The sequence below is a fragment of the Lepisosteus platostomus genome, chromosome 4 (genome assembly GCF_059453375.1).
Source record: "Lepisosteus platostomus isolate fLepPlt1 chromosome 4, fLepPlt1.hap1, whole genome shotgun sequence".
NCBI lineage: Eukaryota > Metazoa > Chordata > Actinopteri > Semionotiformes > Lepisosteidae > Lepisosteus > Lepisosteus platostomus.
In genome coordinates this window covers 68672925-68678357 of record NC_142614.1, presented here as the reverse complement: position 1 = coordinate 68678357, position 5433 = coordinate 68672925, and the positions used below count along the sequence as shown (strand labels likewise).

Genomic DNA, 5433 nt, shown 5'->3' with positions numbered 1-5433 from the left:
AACTTTACGTAAATCCTTCCTACTTAGCAGGACTTACGGTTTGCATTGCCCGTGCGATAAAGAAAAAAAGGAGCTACCGCTCGGACTGAATTTGCAGCCGGAAAAAATCACACTGCGCCTCTTTTGAAATCGAGCCTCTGAATTCGTGATAAAAGCCGTATTCATATGAGGCGTAAAAAAATATAAACTTGAGACGTAAAATAGAAAACGGATCTTGAAGGTACGGAACTTTTTTCACAAATAAAAAAGGAAAACAAAATCACGATTGTAATTGAGCCAATAATTGTGGGGGAACCAATCGATTTTGTAAAGCAACAGGGGAAAATCCTGACAAAGCAGGAAAACCTGCCAGACTGTGAAAATGTAAGTCGTTTTCTACCACGGGTGTAACTGTAATGCTGTCGACAAAGCTGTGGCAGGTCTGCTCAGACCCTCAGACTCCACACTTCAGCTCAAGCAGCCGAGCGAAACCTCTGTTTATGTTGCCTCAGTTTCTGCTGTCCAGCTGCAGGGAAAGGATGCATAGCACGTGTACTGGGCGTGTCTTTACGGGCCACGTCACCAAGTTGGCTTTCAACCTGCAGCCAATCATCTATCGAGGGGATGGAGTATTCCGCCTCTAATTCAAATATATGCAAAATAGACACTTCTGCAGCATCTAATTGGATAAGAACATAAAACTGAACCAATTACGTGAGGGGAAGGCGGGAGCTAGCCATTGAGAGCGCCGCCTCTTGTTTTTTTCAACGTCGATCCCGGAAGCGTTGTTTTTAAAGAGACAGTCATTTTTTTTTAGGGGGGTGGGGGCACGTAGGGAAACAGCTGAAGGAAGCCCGAAAAATCGCAGGGAGAGACCGAGAAGGAAGGACGGAGAGCGAGAGAAAGGAGAGACCGAGGGAGATAAAAGAAAGAGAAGGCAGACAGAAGGGAGAGCGGTGAGATTTTTTTCCTCCCCACCCGCAACGAACTTCTTTTCATTTGAAACGTTCCTCAACCTAAAGAAGTAGAACGAGACGCTAGATGAATTTAAATGTCATTGTTCTTCACCCATCACTCGCTCCCCTGTTAAAAAAAAAAATCCTCTGGTGTTTTTGATTTCAGCGCAGACGAAAGGCATGTTGGTTTAACCCCTCGAGTGCCGAGTGCTTGTGCGGCGGGTGAGTAAAACAATGAGTGTAAGATTTGCAATGTCTCTCTCGCTACTTGTCCCTTCAGGACAGCTTTATATCTGATACAGGTCTTCATTCGCAGTGCTCCCTTGTTCTTGGCACGGGAAAACCACATTAATTCTCGCGTCTCGCATTGTCGACCAGCTCATTCATCTGAGCCACAGTGTCTCACAGACTTGCCACACGGTCTCAGGGGTGCCTGGAAGGAAAAAAAAAAGCTCTTTTTAATGAACTTCAGCATGCTAACGCTGAATCCACCAGTATCTTGGCTGTTAGGTCGCAAGTCCGTCGCCTGTGTTCCCCTGACTGTTGAACGTGGTTTCTCTCAGCCCTGTAAAGCAAAAAAATGTTCCATTCTGTGGTTAATAAATGTGACATTTACATCAACATATTTAGATCAACACAAAATTGAAGACTTGATGCGTAACGATTAAGGCCTCCATAGGTGGCGTTTATGTGCTTTTGTCCTATGATCCAGCAAATTGCCTAATTCTGATTTTTATTAATGCAGTTTGCCCAGATTTTCCTTGTGATTGGTCATAAAGCCAGCGTGTGACCGCACGATAGTTGAGACAAGCGTGACAGTTTCCAGGATTTGGGCTTGAAAAAGCAATATCACGCTGACGGGTGTGATAGACGTTTAAGGAGGAACTACTTTCTGTGAAAAATTGCCACCTGTCAAATACTGTTGTTACTTTGGTTAATTCGGTTTCGAGAAAATTGATGGTATATCTTCTGTGTTTGTTAAAAATGAGTAGCTTCAGGAAGAAAAAAGGCATACTGGTTCTCTGTCAGGTAAAATTGCTCGTTAATTTGGTGTTGGAAGGTGGATGTCAGGTAAGAGTTTCAGATCTTGATTTTGTAGTTCTATTTTAATTCCATGGTTTAATTGCAATCAATCAGAATATTTTTTAAAGTGTAGAAGTGTGATGGTAGATAATTTTCTTCTGTTGCAGTTCATTTTCCAAAGGGCCATTTTCTATTCAGATGTCTTTGTTGTAAGTCTGTTGCTGTGCGGCCAGATGGGTTTATCGTGTGTATAACATACCCAAAGAATAAGCAAGGTTTTGTACACCTGAATGCACGGTTCGAGTCCTTAAACTTGCAGGGCCAGTGGTTTTCTACAGCAGCTGGGAACGCAAGTGAAATGTAAAACTTTGTCAGACAAAAGACATTTAGGGACTCCTCAGCTCTCATTGTAACTTCTAACTAGCCCAATGGCAACAGGATTTATTGGTATAACAGAGCATTGTTGATGATTTACTAGGTTAACAAGGAAACTGAAAAGCTGCACAGAACAGGCTTCATCTATTTCTGGTTTTACAATTTGCAGACTCATGTAGAAGCTAATGGGTGCTGATCATCTCAGTGCTTTTTTGAGCACATTTGCATAGATAAATGTGAAGTTTATGCAAGACCCTGTGCCTTTTAAAGCCTCAAACACATGAAACTGTTATGCAAAGGATGTTTTATTGGTTGCCTGAGGTTACTTTGGGGCTGAGATGGTTAGACAAGATAAATATTTTCGAGGTGAAGTAAGTTGTAAGTGGAAAGCATTGAATTTAAATAGAAATGAAAATAAACACCCCTTTATCTCTCTGTATTTGCTGCTGTTACAGCTTCTCCCAGTCTCTGTCCTGCGTTCAGCCCTGAGAGTGACACTTTGGAGCGTTCACTTTTTGTACGGCTTGCAGAATCAAGTGTATGAAGTTATAGATATGCAACATAAAGGAGAAGTGCGTCATTAAAGTCGCAACTACTGATACTTGAACTTGTTTTGCCCTGATCTTTCCTTAATGCATTTCATTGGCTTGACAACTCTAGAATGCATAGTTGCTTGATAACTCTGGAAAAGTTAACTTTAAGATAAACACTGCTGAGTTATTTGCTTCTGCAAATTGTAACCCTGTACAAATGTAAGTGTCTTAAGTGTTTTGTGCACTCTAAAACATCTGTGTTAGAGCTACATTGTAAACCAATTTGAGCTGAGTACTGCATACAGGTGCAGTTGGCATCATGCAAATATTCTTTTTTACTGTCTAGTCTGATGATTAGACTTTATGCTCACATAGTCTCCGCCATATGCTTACCGTTTCCTGCTGCAGTATTTGAAAGAGCACTTGGAGAATAAGCTCACTATTTAAGAAGTTCTGAAAAATGTTACATTTATTGTAATCGTTTCTCTCCAGATGATATTGTACACTAAAATTGTTATGTTATAATCCAGTCATTAAATTATGTTATATCATTAGTTCATCGATGTGCATGCTTGGCCGCACTGACATTAGTTTAATTTCATCCAGTAGATGGTGAAAAGATGATGCCATCTGATATTCAGTGATTTATACATTTGCAGTATTGGAATTCTGTACCTATAATATGTGCCTTTCAGTTTCCTTTCAGCCACCATTTTGTCAACTTAACTTTAAAGAATAAAGTTAACATTGTTAAAGTTCCTGTCTTAATCAAGTTGTAAGCTGTGTTTGGTGTATACTGACAGAATTTTTATAGACAGGGAAGCAAAATTCACCAGTGGGTCCTAACACTTAAATAAGAGAACAAGAAATGCACAGTTGCATTATAAAGAGTAAAAATTAAGCCAAAATTATTATTAAACCTAGGAAACAAAAAGCAGAAGTGGAAAATAAACGGCTAAGAGACTATGCATTTTAAGCGATTTTAAATTTTGCTGTCAGATAATGAATCTGTTAGCACGTTGTCAGTCGTCATGACCCTCTTGTGTGACAAGTGAAAACGTAAGTTTATCGATGTTAGGTTGGCTGTGCATTTTGGATGGAGGAAATTTCGAATTAAGTGATTTTGCTGAAATTGAAAGGTATTGTCCTGATATATAGTTTATAGAAACAAGTTATAGCTTTATACATTGCTCTGTTATGTTATTCAAGTTGATCGGTAGTAGGGAAAGCAGCTTCATGAAAATCTGTATATGGAAAGTCATATACCAGTGTTTTATCTTGTCTATAGAGCTCTGACAGACCAAGTAGTTGTTAAGTAGCTGCAGCAATTTAAGGATTGTTGGTTATATCTATCACTTTTGCTGAGGCATTAATGTATACACCCCTGTTAAATCACATGTGGGATCTATTCTGGTGTGTTCTGCATCAGTTTATATGCAGGGCCTCAATGGGAATTTGAGTTTTTTTTTTTTGCCTTCAGCCATTTTTCCATTTAGAAATCATTCTGTGATGAATCACTGATTTTCATCTTATCTGTGTCTTTATGAGCTCTCTCCTGTTTCCCATCATTGTGGTTGCAGCTCTGTTTTGTTACACACAAAACCCAGAGGGCCTGTTTGTTAATCGCAATCGGTTTCTTCTTAAAAAAAATACTGACTTGGCCTGTTAGAATGAAGTGGTTTAATAATATTATGGTGGAAAAAGTTTTGCATCCGTACAGAAATATTCAAGATTCTAGGTAATTGTCTTGTTTATTGTGCTCTTTATCAGATACTGGTGTTCAGCATAGATTTCAGTCTCCTGGACCTCTTAGGAGTCCCATTAGAGTTTACTGCACCTTTCCTTTGGATTTAGGACCTAGGAATTACTTCCACTTGGGATAACAGTTGCTTTTGTTATTGAGGGCATCATCCTCATCATCATTTTTATCTCCATATTAAAGGTAGTGAGACAGAATCAAGCCATGCCTGATACATGCATTCCAGAGTGGATCATGTGCTTATGTGGATAGCAGAACAAAGGGAGAGATGAGCTGCAAGCTGTTATATTAATCAGCTGCAAGAGAAAGAGTGACATTCAAAGGGGTCGTCCAATAAGTTCTGTTGTGCAAAGGAAGGGTAAGTAGTTTGCAAGTAAACGATGATGTCTTGATATCCCCTGTGGACAAAGCAGGCTGTCTTAGATTCTAACAAAAGGGGTCAGGGAGCTTGGTGTTTTAATGACCTGAAAGCCTTCTGTACTTGAGCAGCTTTGACCCAAGCCTCAAGGCCTCTTCTTCAGTACACTGCGACTTTCTGAAAGGTCCTTTTGTTCGACACCGCAGATTGCAGTTATAGGGCCACACTGGATATTCCCATCAGCCTTTCCATCAGAACCCTCTTCATTTAGGCAATGCCTGTGTAGTCATCCTGCAGCTCACAGCTGGCAACCCACTGAAGGTAAGCAGGTGTGAGCCTGGTCAGTACCTGGATGGGAGACCTCCTGGGAAAGTTAAGGTTGCTGCTGGAAGAGGTGTTAGTGGGAGCAGCAGGGGGTGCAGTCTGGGTGGGTCCAAATGCCCCAGAATA

General features: G+C 40.5%; 1 protein-coding gene across 4 annotated transcripts in view; it reads left to right on the top strand.

Annotated features, from left to right (window-relative positions):
• The first annotated feature begins 741 nt into the window (after nucleotides 1-741).
• The window catches only part of atosb (atos homolog b), a 48985-nt gene continuing 44293 nt past the window's right edge, over nucleotides 742-5433 (top strand). The window contains exons 1-3 of one of the 4 annotated variants that reach the window (XM_088630470.1): nucleotides 742-935; nucleotides 1102-1157; nucleotides 4809-4983. The gene's annotated coding sequence lies outside the window, so the exon portion shown is untranslated. Of the gene's footprint in view, nucleotides 1158-1844; nucleotides 2007-4808; nucleotides 4984-5433 lie in introns of those variants that run through there. The other 3 variants (XM_088630468.1, XM_088630474.1, XM_088630469.1) reach the window with 3 other exon arrangements.